At 41.8% G+C, this 18,825-nt stretch overlaps 1 non-coding gene across 1 annotated transcript; it reads right to left on the reverse strand.

Moving 5' to 3' along the window:
- Positions 1-8,554: 8,554 nt before the first annotated feature.
- On the reverse strand, positions 8,555-8,661 carry LOC133799126 (small nucleolar RNA R71). The gene has a single exon (XR_009876328.1). It is a non-coding gene; the product is annotated as a small nucleolar RNA R71 (small nucleolar RNA).
- Positions 8,662-18,825: the final 10,164 nt, after the last annotated feature.

Genomic DNA, 18,825 nt, shown 5'->3' on the forward strand with positions numbered 1-18,825 from the left:
GCTGCATCTTCCGTGACAGCTAGGTAAAGGAAAAGAGGCTCTCCTACCGTTGGTTTGGATAATACGGGTGGCTCGGCTAAATGTGCTTTCAAGTCGAGGAAGGCACGTTCGCACTCCTTGGTCCACTCAAACTTCTTATTCCCCCGGAGCAGGTTGTAGGATGGCAGACACTTGTCGGTAGATTTAGAAATAAACCGATTAAGGGCCGCCACCCTTCCTGTCAGGCCTTGAACTGTAGGAAAAACTCATTGCAGGATCTTTATTTATTTTCATGCAATTTACATATTATAAAACAAACATGCAAATTCCTAGAACATGCTCCTATGAAATTGATACAAATACAGAGTAAAGTAAAAACTTTCATTATGCAGCGGAACTGGAACAACTCCATCCTTCAATCTCTCTAACCCTTGATTCCTTTCTGTAGCAGAGTATTATCAAGAGATTGAACAAGATCAGCAACATAGTCTTCCTCACCAAGCCTTTGATCAACCTAGAACTAGTGTGTGCTGGTTCTCAACACATGAGATAGAGATCTAGAAAAGAAGAAAAGAATGTGGCTAAGAAAAGATTAGAGTGTCTAGGTTTTCACTTACCCAAATCAATTGAGACTAACTTGCTTTTTAAGACCCTAGATATCATATTCCTTATATAGGCAACTTAATGGGATTTATTTAAATTTAAATTAATTAAAAATAATAAAAAAAAATAAAAGCCTTGGGCTGCCATAAATGGACTTGGGCCCAATCTCTTTGTTTTGAATTTAAATCCCAACTGGGCCTAAATTCAAAACCTTTTATTTATTTATTTTTAATTAATTAATTAATTAAATCCTTATTCAAATTAACAAATTATAATTTGAAACTTGATTTAATATTATTTATTTATATTGATACCAATTTATCAATATTAATAAATTTACCCAAAGATTCTCTTTTATTCTCTAAATCTCATATCTCTGTAAATTTTCCAAAATTGACCTAGTCAACTTTAAAAATCCTAATTGATAATTAAATCGATTAATTGAGACATTCTAGATGATTTACTCAAAGGTGATGCGGGGACCATGGATCCATGAAATCAAGCTCCAACAATTTACCGTGAATTTATTTACGAATAATTTCACTACCTTATTAATTCCTCGTGACTCCACTATAGACTCGGAATTGAACTCGTAAATTCATAGAACGTATTTTCAAAACCATAAATACGTTATCCATTGTTATAACCATTACAATCAGTCAATCCTCTATTGATGACTTACTAACGAGCTGGGTGCAAATTACCGTTTTACCCCTCATCAGTATTTTATCCATAACTCCCACTAAGTTCCTTATAAATGATATTTCTGTGAACTTAATCACAGAAATGAGATCTCAGTCATTTAACCTTTTGAACAAAGCAATTAAGGAAATCATCTTTCACTTCTCATACAGAAGTTATAGATTTCATATCTATGAATAATACTCCCACTCAATTACATTACTAAATCTCTAAGATGTAAGTATGGGCTAGACCGTAGGGTAAGCTGGTAACGAACAAGTCAAAAGATTTAAATAATATAATTAGCATAATATTATCACTCAGAATTAAGATCGACTTAACCTATGGTCAACGTTGTGACATTGATTAGATTTGATAACAACGATACTTATTTATCAATCAATAATCAATATCGGTCCTAGTCCGATGTAATTAAATACATCCGATCTTATCTACTTGGTCGATGCCTTGGACAAGACATCACACCTTGAATGTGTAAGTAGATCATATCGTAGATTGCCTAATCAATGAAAATCCAATGTACTGATCTAATCTTAGGACTCGTTCTTTTGAACATATAATTACAACTATAAGCCACTGTGACCTAGTCACTATAATTGTAACTATACATATGTTCAGGATTTTATAAATGTTTGTATTATTTCTATAATCATGTAATAAAACAAGCAAGCAACACAGTTTTCAAACTAAATGATTTCTACTACTTTTATTGATAATATAAAATCGTGCTACATGTCCGACATTGTTTTATAAGGGCATAAAACCCAACAAACTCCCACTTTCCCTCTTAAAACAAATGGGACATATTTATGAAAACCATGCATTCTACATGTTTCACAATTATGTTTTCTGCTTATATCTTTGTAAAGGGATATGAAAGATTTCCTTACAATGCTATCTTCATCACCTTCACTTCACACCTTCGCCACACATCCTCGATAATGTGGTACTTTCTCTCTATATGCTTTGCTCTTTTGTTGCTTCGAGGTTCTTTCGAATTCGCTATTGCCCCATTACTATCACTAGACAAAATGATTGGTTTATCCATTTCTGGGATAACACCGAGATTCGTACAGAACTTCCTTAGCCAGACTATTTCCTTTGCCGTCATAGACGCAGCTATGTACTCAGCCTCCAAAGTGGATTCTGAAATGGCAGATAGCTTAACGCTTCTCCAAATCATAGCTCCACCCCCAAGAGTAAACACATTTTTCAGAAGTAGACTTCTTGTCATCAACATCAGTCTAAAATCTGAATATGTGTAGCCTAACAGGTACAAAGATCCACCTGAAAAGACTAACATATAGTCTCTAGTCCATCAAAGATACCGACTTCCATCTATTGTTTATTTCAAAGGTTTTACTGACATTTGCTCACCACTCCCACTGTATAGAAGATCTTCGATCACAGCACAAACATAGCATGCATTAGACTTCTTATTTCAAATGCAGAAGGAATTCGTTACATCTTTTCTTTCTCTTGAGGAGTCTGTGGAGACTGCTGGTTAGAAAAATAAATTCCATGTCAAGATACTAAACATCCTTTCTCGGTAGTTTTTGACTTGACCAGCATGTCGTCAACATACACTTCCATGTTCTTCCCGATCTGGTCGGCAAACATCCTATTTACCAACCTCTGGTATGTAGCTCCGATGTTCTTCAGCCTGAAGGGCATGACCGTGTAACAATAAACATTAGTCGGGGTCATGAAGCTAGTGTGTTCCTGGTCTGCTGGATTCATGGCGATCTGATTATAGCCCGAATATGCATCCATAAAAGACATGAGCTCGTGCCCCACCGTGGCATCTACCAGTTGGTCGATCCTTGGCAAAGGGAAGCAGTCTTTGGGGCAGGCTTTGTTCAAATCGAAGAAGTTGATGCAGGTCCGCCATTTCCCATTGGGCTTCGAGACCAACACAGGATTGGTGACCCAGATCGGGAACTTCACCTCGCAGATAAAGCTGCACTTTAAGAGCCGAGCTACTTCTTCTTCTAGGGCCTCAGCTCGGGTTGTTCCTAGGCGCCTTTGTTTCTATGATTTCACAGGCATGCTTTTATCCAAGTGGAGGGTGTGCATGATGACGCCCGGACTGATTCCCTCCATGTCTTCATGAGACCATGCGAACACATCCAGGTTCTCCTGTAGAAACTTAATCAACTCCGCCATCCTTTCGCCACGTAGATTTTTCCCGAGCTTTACCATCCGCGAGGGATTTTGTGGATCGATATTTACCTCCTCGAGCTCTTCGATAGCTTGGAGCTCAGATTTATCCTTGCCTATTCTGGGGTCGATATCATCACTTAAGATGATATTTTCCCCTTCGACACTCTGAGGTTTTTCAATCCCAGGGCCAGGCACAAGCGCCTGAGATTCCTCATTCCCGCTCTGGACGGCCATCGTTATCTGCCCGGGTTTTAATTTTCCCTTCATAGAAATGTTGTAGCATTCCCTGGCAGCAAGTTGATCACCATGGACCGTGCATATCCCAGAGGAAGAGGGGAATTTTAGTGCGAGGTGGTAGATGGAGGTAATGGCTTCAAACGCTATCAGTTTAGGTCAACCCAAAATGACATTGTATGCGGCGGGACAATCGATGACCACAAACTCAAGTAGTTTGGAGACTGTTCGAGGTCCCTCTCCCAAGGTGATCACCAGCTCGATCGTTCCTATTGCCACCGATCCTTCTCCAAAGAATCTGTATAGCATCATGGAGGTGGCTTTTAGCTCGGTGACAGATAAACCCATCTTTTCCAGTGTAGACCGAAATAGTAGGTTTACCGAGCTCCCATTATTGACCAGTATTCTCCTAACCCTCCGGTTAGCGAGCTAAACAGCTATGACCAGAGGGTTGTTATGAGGGAACTGGACGTGGCTGGCATCTTCTTCAGTAAATATGATTGGTTTCCTCTCCAACCGTTGCTGCTTTGGTAGATGCTGCACAAGGACGAACTCCACTCCATTATGAGCCTTAAGTTCGTTAACGTATCTCTTTTGGGCACCTCTGCTCGTGCTAGCTAGATGGGGGCCACTGGAGATAGTGGAGATCTCTCCTCCTATCACGGGAGGAGGGATGTCCTGATCTACCCGAGACCCGGGCTGACTGATCGGGACTTCCGGAGCTGGATGGCCAGTGGGAACTCTATTCCGCGCATACTGAGCTAAGGGTCCAACTCTGATGAGAGTTTTGATCTCATCCTTCAAGTGCCTACAATCATCGGTATTGTGGCCAATGTCGTTGTGGAACCGACAAAACTTAGAGGGCTCTCGTTTACCCTTCTGGTGCTTCAACGGTTCCAGCTTCTTCCCGGGGAGGCGAGCAGAATTTGCTAGGAAGATGTTCTCCCTAGAGTGGATGAGCTCGGTATAAGTCCGTAGACCGGCTTAAATTTTTCTACGGACTTGTTCTTCTTTGGGCCGTGCTGGCCGCCCTCGCTGCTCCCTTTTCTCTTGCCTCCACCAAATTGGTTATTCTGTGTAATGGTCTGTGTTGCTATCACGACGTCCGTTCCCACTCTAGCAAGCTGCTCAGGGGCCTGGCTGGTTCCCGCGGCTGATGCTCGCGCCTCCTCCAGGTTGATCCATCCCTGGGCCCTATTTAGGAATTCATTTTCGGTGTTGACTCATTTTCTTTGTATTTTTTCCCAGAGTTCGCCTTCGACAAGGATCCTAGTCCTCAAGGCCATGAGCTTGGAGTTGTCATCTGCGTCTCTGGCCCGAGTAGCGACGTTCACGAATCTGCTCAAGTAAGCCTTCAGAGGCTCGTCAGGCTGCTGCCTTATGTTCGCCAGGGTATCGGCCTTGACGCGAGCAGCTTGAGAAGCTCAAAAGGCCCTCTAAAAGTTAGCAGAGCAGGTTTTCCACGAGCTGATTGATTGCTCCTTACTCTGTTTGAACCATTTCCTAGCCGGCTTGGTCAAGGTGGAAGGAAATATTAGACACCTCAGCTCGGGACCAATGTTGTGGGCCATCATCAAGGTGTTGAACATACCCAGATGATCTCACGGGTCCCCGTCTCTGTTGAACTTGGACAAGTGAGGCATGCAGAAACCAGGTGGATACGCCGTTGCTGCTATGCTGGGGGCGAAGAGCTCAAGTTCGTCCCCTGAATCATACTCATCTTTTACTTTTTCTGATAAGAGCTTCCTCATCAACTCCTCCATCTGAGCCAGACGCTCAAGGGTTTTGTCCTGACTTCCTTGGTTTTTCCGGGGTTGTTCAACAGCTCCGGATCCATTGTACGCGTTAGGCGGGTTATTACCCCTCCTATCTTGAGATAGGTTATATGGGACGTTCCCACTGTCATGTACTTTGGACAGGTCTTCCCTTTGGTGAGCACGGCTGCCGTATCCAACTTGGTCTCCTCCTTGAGAGTTTAGGCGATCTCGGAGGTCGCCCCTCGGGGCGGCTTGAGGACTTTGTGCCGAGATCAAGCGTTGGCGCAGGTCTCCACCGGATAGATCACTTCAACAACTTTCGGTCCAATTGCTTCCATTCAAGAAGCTCGGAGCTCGCCGCTGGGGATGAGGATCCAGGACTTCTCTGGGCGCCCGGCTACGATGGGAAGGTCCGATGGAAGAAGGATTTCTCCTACAACTCCCATGAGCTGGAATGTCTCAGACTAGTTGGGGAGGAGACGGGTATCTTATTGGTGAAGGAGGATGTCTGACCAGGGATGCGATCCTAGTCCCGTCAGGACAGATCAAGCTAGGTCGTGGCCACTCCGCTCTACCATCCTCCGCCTCCTGTGCCCGGCGGTCTGAGTGGGGTGCAGGACAGCTGACCGGGGTGGGCTGTCGTCGCAAGCCCTCCCCGAATCTCCTTTGTGAGCTTCCCCGAGCCCTCTTGGGTGCACTCTAGGGCGGAAGTGAGCTAGGAGTTGAGGTCCGGACCGATCGGCTGTACTGCTGCTCGGCCCTAGGAAGTTCCTCAAATGTGGTCTACGCGGGAGTGGAATTTGATGATGGGGGTCTGACCGAAAAACTGGGCCTGGACCGGTTACCACGGTGGGACTTATGAGTCTCACCTTGCCTTTTTCCAACGTTAGCGTCGGTTGTAAGAGGGGGTAGTCGAGCCAACACCTCTTTAATCTGCTGGATTGCTTTTGCTAGCTGACTCCTCAACTGTGCATTTTCCATTTCCACCACCGTGTAGAAATCCGGGTTCAGATTGGGCGGCCGGGGAGCTGAACTTCCAGTGTCATCTTGGCCTATTGGCTGCTTGCCCGGCCGCCGCTGATCCTCAGGGTTCTGATCTTCGGACATGGTGGCATGGTGGGCCTCCTACCCATCACGTTGGTCCGCCTCGTTACAATGTCTTGAGCGAATGACTACCATGGTTGGGTATTTGCGATAACACCAATCTAACAGCTCTCAATGAAAGCACCAAACTGTTGACGCGGTTCTTCGACAACAGATAATTATATGAATAAGGAGAGGGATTAGTGTTAAATAATGAACCGTAATAGATAAATGATCTCAAAGTAAAATTATAACTCGAACACTTTTTTAGGTGGTTCAAAGGTTAAAATCCTTCTAGTCCACCAGCCAATATTATTGATATCTCTCTGATATTCTTTACAGGGTATTTCTTTACAAAATAGAATCCAACCCTTTGCAACTCCCAAGGTCTCCATATTTATAAGGAGAGGGCACATGGGAGTTGGCAAAGGAGGTCATCCCATGACCTTCTTACCCATCATGTCACTTCTGTGACATTCATGATTAATTCCTAAAACCTGACAATGAAGTGTGGTCTAATCAATAGGTAAGGGGGATAATGGGCCGCATGGCCCAACCCAGTCGTGGGTGCCTGAACATGCACGTTTAGGCTGCGTGTCCGAGAATTCAGGAATGGAGTATACACGTGATGTTTGATATATGCACGTTTACATTGCGTGATTGACTTTATAAAAGGTCAGAGGTGCCAACTCAAGCTCGTACCCCGAGCTTGATGTAATCTCAGCCCGTGGTGTCCACACTGCTGATCTGACGCCTTAGTAATCTCACTAAACCTTTGGTTACCTCGAGCTAAAGGGGTAGAACCTTTCAACAGCAGCTCCAGGTAGGTGTCTTCCACGTGGCTGATATAATTATGCCCTTTCTCAGCTCGCTAATAGCCCGTGGATATTTAGGGCGTACATATTCTATCTTCACTTTAATTCTCTTTTCTTTATTTTATTTTTGTGTTGTTTATTTTGTTGCTTAGTTTATGCTTTTATTTTCTTTGCCTTAGTCTTCCTTAGAATTTAGGTTTTCCAAAAAAGAAAAAAAAACAACATAAAATTATTCATAAAACACTTAGTATTGGGAACAATTGTGTAATATTACAAATGGTAGGAACCGATATTGTTCTGTCTAGAAAGATTGGTTGTTAAATAAGGTTTGTGATAGCATTACCCTCCACACTTACCTGGGAACCTCGGGGAGTTCTGTCTAGGAAAGTGTGGGTCTAAAGCGGTACCTTGGCAACCTTCCCAATCGGCCTGGGAACATTTCGAGCATCTACCTTTGCAGTATTACATTGTTGAACTTATTACTATAAGAAAACCAAACTTGTTCTGTGAAAATAAGCAATTTCACTCTGCTTAAAGGTTGTTTGGTCGAAAAGGTTGACTTGTGATCCACCATACTTACTCAGTAACCTCAGGGAGTTCTAGTAAGGCGTTGGAGATCACCCGAAAACCTCCAAATCTACTTGGGAACAAATTTAACAAAAAAAAAATAAAAAAAAAATAAAGACATAAAATATTTCTAATTCTGATTTTCGAGAGTGGATGAATCATCACGAAACTTCTAGTGATACTTCTTCCAATTCATCCACCTCTCCTTTCGAAATTCCTTCCACCAATCCTGCTTCTCCACAAACTTTCGTTGATAATAATCCATTCGCAATGGCTCACAATGACGAAATCCAACCAAGAACTCTCAATGACTACCTCCATCCTACTCGCACTTTCACACCTTCATGCATTATCTTCCCTCCTAATATGCCCGCATTAGACTTTAAACCTGGCATGATTCAAATCTTGCCCACATTTCATGGAATGGAAAATGAAAACCCATACGTGCATATCAGAGAATTCGAGGAGGTGGTAGCCACGTTCTATAACTGAGTCGAAAATGCCGATGCTGTGCGACTGAAGTTCTTCCCCTTCTCCTTGAAGGACAAAGCCAAAAGCTAGTTATACTCTTTGAGACCTAGATCTATTGGAACATGGGAGGAGATGACCAAGTCCTTCTTTCTGAAACACTTCCCTAGCCATAAGACCAACAGTCTAAAACGACAGATTTCCACATTCTCCCAAAAGGACAATGAAATGTTCTATCAAGTCTTGGAAAGATTCAAAGATCTGCTAAATAAGTGCCCGCACCATGGCTATGAGAACTGGCATTTGGTCAGTTACTTCTATGAAGGCCTCACGAGTCGTGAGCGCCAGTTTGTAGAAATGCTATGCAATGGTGAATTCCTCGAAAAAGAGCCAGACGATGCTCTTGAACATCTCGAAGAAACCACGAAAAAGTCTCACACCTGGTCTGGTCCAAGTGCTACTGACAGCACCAATCGACACAAACCATCTGGGATCTAACAACTTCGAGAAAAGGATAGTGCTAAGGCCCAACTCGAAGCTTTGAAAAATCAGTTTGAGGTCTTAATGACGAAGAATAGCCAAAAATCGCACATGATCGCTCAAGCGGAACTGCAAGAACCTTGCTTTGTTTGTGGAGGGACGAAGCACTTAGCAAAGGGCTGCTTAGCTTTGAATGAAATGAGGGGGGTTTATGAGGAGCAATGCAATGCCTTAGGGGCATATAACAAGCCATGCTCCCATACGTACAACCCTAGTTGGAGAAACCATCCAAATTTTAGTTGGAGAGATTCCAACCAAGCTCAATCGTCTGGAGGCCAATGGAGAAATGAGCAACAAGTTCAACCATCAAAGGCGTATTCTGCACCTCAATACAATGCTCATCCACAACGAAATTCTCTCGAGAATACTATTTATGCATTCATGGAGGAACAATCCAAACTGAATCGCCAAATGATTGAAGAAATCAAGGAAATGAAATGTCAATTCTCAAAATTGACTGAATCCTTGGCCATTCTGGAAAAAGGCAAACTCCCTTCCCAACCGAAATTCAATGTTCAAGGCCAACACATGGCCCAATCTTCAAATTCAAATGATCAAAACATCAAGGAAGTGAATGCCATCATGACGACAAGCGGTAAAACTCTACAAGACCTGCCCATAAAATCCAACACTCCCAGTACTCCAAAAGTCATTTATGAAAATCCACAACTCAATGCCACTCCAAAAGTACCATTTCGCCAGGCTTTGAAACCTGTTGGGAAACTTCTTGATAACCGAGCTGAACTCCTTGAGCACTTGACACAAGTGAAGATTAATCTTCCTTTACTTCACATCATTAAACAAGTGCCCGTTATGCCAAAATCATCAAGGATCTTTGCACTGCAAAAAGGAAGCACCATGTCAAGAAGACTGCCTTCTTGACCGAGCAAGTGAGTACGGTGATTGAACAAAAGGCACCACCGAAATACAAAGATCCCGGTTGTCCCACCATTTCTTGCCAAATTGGGATCCATGAAGTCATCCAAGCCTTACTTGATCTTGGCGCAAGTGTCAATCTCATGCCCTACTCTGTATACTCACAACTCGGTCTTGGAGAAATGAAGCCAACATCTGTTGTACTACAGCTTGATGATCGTTCCACCAAAAAGCCTAGGGGTATTGTTGAGGATGTATTGGTTCAAATTGAAAAATTCTATTACCCCGTGGATTTTCTTATTCTTGACACCCAATCTGTGGTGAACATGGAGTCTAAAATTCCTATTATCCTCGGAAGACCATTCCTTGCTACTGCAAATGCTTTGATCAATTGTCGGAATGGTTTAATAAAGATATCGTTTGGAAACATGACTCTTGAAGTCAATATCTTCCACATCGGGAAACAACCTCAAGAAGATAATGAATGCTATCAAACATTAATGATTGACACTATAATTCCCGAGGAGGTTCAATTGCGCAGGAACTTTGATAATCTTGATGAACTCCTCTTTCTGTCTGAAAACGAAAGTCCCAGTTCTATTTAGTCTACTCTTGCAATATTGGATCGCATAGACTCACACCATAGAAGGACTCAGTTTTGGCAACCTCGCTTTGAAGAGCTACCTCGTGAGAGGGCACAGCTGAAAACTTCAGCCGAAGAGGATCCAATTGTTCAATTGACCCAACTTCCCGAGGGTCTGAAACATACCTTCTTGGGCGATGGTGAAACCTTTCCAGTTATCATCTCATCCAACCTTCAAAATTCTCAAGAATTCCAGTTACTCGACCTACTGCGAACGCATAAATCTACGATAGGACGAATCAATCTAGAGGATGAAGCATTCCCTCGAATCAATCTAGAGGACGAAGCCATCCCTCGAAGAGACCCTCAGCGGCGACTGAACCCCACGATGAAGGAAGTTGTAAAAATGAAGTTTTGAAATTGCTAGATGCTGGTATTATTTACCCGGTAGCATATAGCAAATGGGTCAGTCTTACTCAAGTCGTGCCCAAGAAATCTGGTGTCACCGTTATCCAAAACGAAAAAGGGATCCTTGTCCCCACAAAAATGGTGACGGGGAGGCGCATGTGCATCGATTATAGAAAGTTAAATGTCGCCTCCCACAAAGATCATTTTCCACTCCCATTCATTGATGAAATCCTTGAACGTGTAGCTGGTCATCCTTTTTATTGCTTTCTTGATGACTATTCTGGGTATTATCAAATTGAGATTGCATTAGAGGATCAAGATAAGACCACTTTCACTTGTCCCTATGGCACTTTTTCTTTCCGGCGTATGCCATTTGGCTTGTGTAATGCACCAACTACTTTCCAAAGATGCATGATGAGCATCTTTAGTGACATGATCGAAAAATCAATGGAAGTATTCATGGATGACCTAACCGTTTTTGGAAACTCCTTTGAGACATGTCTTCTTCATCTTAAAGCTGTTTTGAAACGATGCATTGTGAAAGGACTTGTACTCAATTGGGAGAAATTCCACTTCATCGTATCTTCTGGCATAATCTTAGGCCACATTGTTTCTAAAAAAGGAATTGAGGTTGATCAATCTAAAGTCGACCTTATCTCCAACGTGCCGACTCCTAAGATTGTCAAAGACGTTAGGTCATTTCTTGGTCATGTTGGTTTCTATAGGAGGTTCATAAAAAAAAATTCAATGATTGCCCGTCCGCTAAGCAAACTCCTGGCCAAAGATGCAACTTTTGAATGGACACCTAAGTGTGAGGAATCATTCCAAACGCTTGTCAATTCACTCACTTCCGCTCCCATCATTCAATCACCCGATTAGAGTCTTCCTTTCGAGATCATGTGTGACGCCAGCAACTTTGCTGTGGGAGCTGTGCTAGGACAACGAAGGGAGGGGAAACCCTTTGTTGTCTATTATGCAAGCTGAACTCTCAATAGTGCTCAAATGAACTATTCCACTACAGACAAAGAGTTGCTTGTCGTTGTCTTTGCCCTTGACAAATTTCGATCTTATTTGATTGGATCGCCTATTATGATCTTAACTGATCACTCCGCCCTTAAGTATCTCCTTTCCAAAAAGGATGCTAAGGTGCGATTAATATGGTGGATCCTTCTCCGGCAAGAAATTGACATAACGATCAAAGACAAGAAAGGTGTTGAAAATGTCGTCGCGGACCACTTATCCCGACTTGAATTCAGCGATCCCGCTAACGGTCCACCTATTCATGATGATTTCCCCGATGAAAAATTGCTTTCTGTTGCTAAGTTGCCATGGTACGCTCACATTGTAAACTACTTAGTAACAGGCGAACTCCCATTTCAATGGAGTTCACAAGATAAACAAAAATTTCTGGTCGAGGTGCACAATTTCTTTTGGGATGACCTATACTAATTCAAGTATTGCCCTTACCAAATCATGCGAAGATGCAACCACCACGATGAGGTGTCTAGTGTGCTGAATTTTTGCAACAATGATGCTTGTGGTGGTCACTTCTTTGTGAAGAAAACCGCTGCAAAAATCTTACAATGCGGTCTTTACTGGCCCACTCTGTTCACAGACACCAATGATTTATGTCGTTCTTGTGTGAGGTGCCAAAAGTTAGGATCCTTATCTCGTCGGTACATGATTCCCTTGAACCCAATTCTTGTTATCGAAATATTTGATTGTTGGGGGATAGACTTTATGGGACCATTTCCACCTTCTTTTGGCTACCTTTACATTCTCCTCACTTTGGATTATGTTTCCAAATGGGTCAAGGCTGTACCATGTTGTTATCCCCAAAATTTGAAAATTATGACATGGCAATAAAAATGACAAATGGCAAGGAATGGTTGGGTGATCTGGCTTAGGAGTGACCCAGTAGACCAGTGAAGGATTTTGACTGGCGAGTCAAGTGTCATGGCCGACCAGGCATGACCTTGTCCGACCAGTCACATGTTTGTCTGCCCAGGCATGACCTTGTCCAACCATTCACATGTTTGTCTGCCTAGGCATGACCTTGGCCGACCAATCATGACCATGTCCGACCAGTCATGACCATGTCCGACCAGTCAAGTGCATGTCTGCCCAGTCAAGTGCGTGTCTGCCCATTCAAGTGCGTGTCTGCCCAGTCAGGTGCGTTTCTGCCCAGTAAGGTGTTTGTCCTACCAGTCACATGTGTATCTGCCCAGGCATGACCTTGTCTGACCAGTCATGACCATGTCCGACCAGTCAAGTGCATATCTACCCAGCCAAGTGCATGTCTACCCAGTCAGGTGCATGTCTACCCAGTCAGGTGCATGTCTGCCCAGTCAGGTGCGTGTCCGCCCAGTGAAGGTTTGGCCGACCAGCCTGAATGTCATATGGATCGACTAGACAGAGCAGGGATACATAAAAAATCCTAGAAACGGCATCAACAAGAATCGGTCTTGGCTTGCGCGGGAATCTCTCAGTTTATCCCATGAATATAGTGTATTGTTATATTTTGAATATTATTGTACATGAAATATAGTGAGAATAACAAAATATCCCGATTATGAGGGACATCATCTGTACGATCCCGAGCCTATAAATACAAGGCTCATTGCATCATAAAAGAGATTCGGATTCTGATTTTCTAGAGAGAGTATTTTGAGAGTACTCTTGTATTCTTGTAATCAGCACTGAAGAAACTCAGTTGACTCAGGTTCATCTGATCTTGAGTGTAGATCTATAATCATAACTCTAAGTGGATTAGGCTATTACCAACACATTGGGGCTGAACCACTATAAAAATCGTCTGTGTCATTTATTTCTCTTGAAGGTTTTTGTCGTTTTGACATCTACACGTTGTTGGCCAAAAACGCAGTTCAACAGTTCAACAGAGCAATGATTATTTTTCTACTTAGAAAAAAATTATCTAAGCAGTAAAATTTTAGCATGCATGAGGAAAAAATAATTTTAGTGCCTAAAAGTGCTTAAAATGTTAAAAAAGGCTGGTGTCCGAGTTGCCCATGTGATGTCCGAGCAGACGCCTTAGGATGGCCGATCGGGTGACGTGCCTGCCGAGCGGATGCTGGGTGTCCGAGCAGGTGGCCTAGCTTCCGTGTGCGCGTCTAAGCATCTGTCTGAGGAGCCATGCCTGCGTCCGAGCAAATGGCCCAACATCCGAGCAGCTCGCCTGATGTCCGAGGGGCACGCCGAGGGTGTCTTAGCATCTGTCCGAGGAGCCAAGCCTGCATCCGAGCGGATGGCCCAGCATCCGAGCAGCTCGCTTGTGTCCGAGGAGCCAGGCCTACGTCCGAGTGGATGGCCCAGCATCCGACCAGCAGCACCTGTGTCTGAGGAGCCCAGCGTGTTCGAAGTGTGCGTGTCTGAAGAGTGTCGAGGGACCTAGTCCGAGCAGTGAGTCCCTTCACTACCCCGTTCTGTAACTTCCCTTCTTTCGTCCGTCCACGAGGCTCTAAAAACAGAGAAAGGGGGGGCTATCTAGCGAGAGTCGTTTCAGTTGTATGCCACGAGGTCCCTATGGACAAGGGGACAAGTCCGAGTAGTGAGGCTCTAGTCTGAGCCCAAGGCTAAGCATCCGATCGGACTAAAGTTTTCAAAATACAAAGAGTAGTGGCCAATCGGCCATACCCCAAACCTCAACCCTAAACCTACGCCGAAAAACAAAGACCCTAAATTTCATCTAGCATAAACACAATTTCTCATCCAAAACACATAACCACAAGATCAAAATGGGGAATTTGTAAGGTTTCAAATGTTCTAGAGACCATATTCATATCATCCATTGCCCATAAAACCATACATGTGATTTAGGTTGAAAAAGTCATTTTTCTTTAAATTTCTATAAAATTAAAAGCAAAATTGTGTTACCCATAACCTAAAAAACATCAAAACAGCCACAAAATACATTGCATTTCAAGGATTCATACATATATTGAAGGGGAAATTTTCCAAGAGGGTGTCGGCCAACACACCCATTCTTCTTGAAATTTTGAAAAAAAAAAACAACACAAGTGAGGATGAAAGAGAAGGACTTACCCAATCTTGAAGAGCTTGAAGAAATAAGAGCTCCTCCTTCAAGATCCTTAAACTTTCGGCCAAGAGAAGAGAAGCTTGTGGGTTTCGGCCAAAGAGAGGGAAAAGAGAAGATGATAAATTTTTTTTATTTTTTGCTCTCTTGTGTTTGTGGGAGTCTGGGCATGTAAAGGTCTATTTAAAGGAAAAAAGTGGGAATTGCCACTTATTTTTGGACACTTGGAATTCCTTGGATTTTTTTTCTCCCCACGACTATGAGTAGTTAATTGTAGTGATCATGGTCTGCTTTGGAGTCGTGGTCTGTTGCATGTGCAGGAAGATGAACAGTTGGATTTTTTTTAATTAGGCCGTTAGTTGTGGAGAAAAAAGTTTATTATGTGAGAGCATCAGATAATAAACTTGGGGGGCAAATGTTATCCCCAAAATTTTAAAACGATGACGTGGCAATAGAAATGACAAATGGCAAGGAATGGTTGGGTGATCTGGCTTAGGAGTGACCCGGTAGACCAGTGAAGGATTTTGACTGGCCAGTCAAGTGTCATGACTGACTAGGCATGACCTTGTCTAACCAGTCACATGTTTCTCTGCCCAGGCATGACCTTGGCCGACCAGTCATGACCATGTCCGACAAGTCGTGACCATGTCCGACCAGTCAAGTGCATGTCTGCCCAGTCAAATGCGTGTCTGCCCAGTAAGGTGTTTGTTTGACCAGTCACATGTTTATCTGCCCAGGCATGACCTTGTCCAACCAGTCATGACCATGTCTGACAAGTCATGACCATGTCTGCCCAGCCAGGTGCATGTCTGCCCAGTCAAGTGCATGTCTGCCCAGTCAGGTGCGTGTCCGCCCAGTAAAGGTTTGGCCGACCAGCCTGTATGTGATATGGATCGACTAGACAGAGCAGGGCTACGTAAAAAATCCTAGAAACGGCATCAGTAAGAATCGGTCTTGGCTTGCGCGGGAATCTCTCAGTTTATCCCATGAATATAGTGTATTGTGATATTTTGAATATTATTGTAAATTAAATATAGTAAGAATAACAAAATATCCCGATTATGAGGGACATCATCTGAATGATCCTGAGCCTATAAATACAAGGCTCATGGCATCATAAAAGAGATTCAGATTCTGATTTTCTAGAGAGAGTATTTTGAGAGAACTCTTGTATTCTTGTAATCTGCACTGAAGAAACTCAGTTGACTCAGGTTCATCTGATCTTGAGTGTAGATCCATAATCATAACTCTAAGTGGATTAGGCTATTACCAACACATCGGGGATGAACCACTATAACAATCGTCTGTGAAGTTTATTTCTTTTGAAGGTTTTTGTCGTTTTGACATCTACACGTCGTTGCCCAAAAACGTGGTCAACACATGTCGAACCAATGATAATGCTACAGTTATCAAATTCTTGAAAGAAAATTTGTTATCCAGGTTTGGTAACCCTCGCGCTATCATCAGTGATCAAGGCACTCATTTTTGCAACCGATCATTTGATGCTCTTATGCGCAAGTACAGTGTACTTCATAAACTTGCAAATGCCTATCATCGACAGACCAATGGTCAAGCTGAGTTAGCCAATAGGGAGATAAAATACATTTTGGAAAAGACGGTAAATCTCGACCGCAAAGATTGGTCTACACGTCTTCTAGACGCTCTTTGGGCATACCGCACTGCTTTCAAATCTCCTTTTGGGATGTCTCCTTATCGGCTTGTCTTTGGAAAATCATGTCATTTACCTGTCGAACTTAAGCATAAAGCGTATTGGGCTATCAAAGCCCTAAACTTTGATCTGAATGCCGCAGTTATCAATCGCAAACTCCAGTTGTCCGAAATTGAGGAGTTGAGAAACAATGCATTTGAAAATTCCTAGATTTATGAGGAAAATTTGAAAATTGCTCACGATAACCAAATCCTACGTAACCACTTTGAGCCAAATCAGAAAGTGCATCTGCATGATTCTCGCTTGCACTTGCACCTCGGTAAACTGTGATTGCGATGAACTGGCCCATTTGTCGTGAAACAAGTATTCCCTAACAGTTCTATTGAGGTCGCAAACCCAACTGATGGGAGAATTTTTTGAGTCAATGGCCAAAGACTGAAGCATTACATTGAGAGTGTGAGTCGTGTTGAAGAGGTCCTTCTTAAGGACCCAATCTATACACTCTGAAGTTCTGAATGGTTTGTTGTTGTTCTTTTTATTTTTATTTTTCATTATCTTTATTTTTCTATCTTTCTTTTATTTATGTATGCTTTTCGTTTTTGTATTCTGTTTTGGGGTATTGTTACCAGGCTATTTTTGCTCTCGCCTCATGGACATGGTCATCATCCAGGTGTTCTCTTTCCTTACCTTTTTCATTGCTTATTCATTTTGACTTTTTGGACACTGTCTGATTTTTGGTTGGGGATGGTGAGCATGCATTGGCTTTCATTTGGAAAATCTTACTGTTACGTCATTAGCATTCATTTGGAAAACATTATTGTCTTGTTGAATTTTTAAGTCAAATTTTCTCAAAATTATCCAAGCATGAGTATAACTTGTCGGTTTGGGTCAGTTTTTACTATGTTTAGCTATTAAGAAGTGATTTTGATAGTTCTTTTGTGCACTTTCCAAACATGTGATAAATTGGTTGTTAACACAAATAGTTGAAAGAAATTTCAAGTTTAAAGGTTTTCATTTCTTGGTGAGTTGTGAGAGTTGATAAAACAACTTTTTGAACTTTTATTGATCATTTGAGTTGGTAAAGTCACATCTTTGGAATTTAAAACATGACATTTACTAGAGGGATGTTTTTCATTTAAAATATGTCGTTGTAATAAATTTGTATCCTATTTATGGTATTGTATTTGTAATTTTCTTTTTATTTTTGTGTTGTCTCTTGTCAAAAAAAAAAAGAGAATGAGAAAAAAAAAGGAAAAGAATAAAAAAAAAACAAAACAAAAGAAAAAATATAAAAAATTAAAAAAATGAAAAAAAAAAGAGAACAAGAGCAACACTTCCTTCTATTATTTTGTAGTTGTTGAAAAAAAATATATTTCTATTACTATTATTCTGTGTAATTGTATTAAAAAAAATTAAAAATCGTTATAGTTCATTTTCTTATTTACCATTTCTGGTTAGTTGTCATTTTGTTCTTGGAGTTTTCTCGTGTAAATCCCAAAAGTTGTTTGTCATTTGAATTCCAATAAGTTGATTTTCCTATCTTGTGATCAATATTTGTTCAAATTCCTTGTCCTAAAAAGTTTATCTTTTCTCATTTGAGCGTAAACTGTTACATTTCCAACTCCAAGAGTGTAATCCTTCCCATACAAATACTTTCAATGCCCGTGAGGAATTTGGAGTTGAGATTTTTATACTTTTGAGATTTTTCGATACTATTTGTGTTATGACTTGTGATAAAAAGAATATTGTTTCGTGCACACACACACAACTCTGAAATCGCAACTATAGTAGCTTAGACAGTAATTTCTGACTTCTTACTGATACTTTGAAAATTCTTAGATGATTTTGCTTGGTTTGACTTGATTATTCAACTTGACAATTTTCTTTTTCGCTTGAATTGCTAGGGACTAGCAATAAGCTAGTTGGGGGTTGTGATTAGTGGTGAAAAATGCATATTTATTGACTTTAATGGTCAAAATAAATTAAGTTTAATTAATATTTTCATAGAATTAATATAATTTATTTAATAAATGAAAATATCTGATTATAATTTAATTTATTGTTAATTTTTAGGAAATAAATTGCATTTGAACACAAGCAAAAATAGAAGAGAAAGAATGAGTTAAGACTGAAAAAAGAAAGGAAGAAAATGATATTTTGTTGAAGAAATGAAGCTCAGGCCCATTTGGCCCAAGACTCCAGCCCAATCTGCAAGCCCACACTGAAGCTTCCTAGCAACTTTTCCAGCTTGTCCCTAGTGTGACCATTAAAGCCTTCCTTCCTGCCTTGACTGGGCAACCAAGCACACTTCTTCAAATCTAAGC

This window comes from Humulus lupulus, chromosome 8 (assembly GCF_963169125.1).
Source record: "Humulus lupulus chromosome 8, drHumLupu1.1, whole genome shotgun sequence".
NCBI lineage: Eukaryota > Viridiplantae > Streptophyta > Magnoliopsida > Rosales > Cannabaceae > Humulus > Humulus lupulus.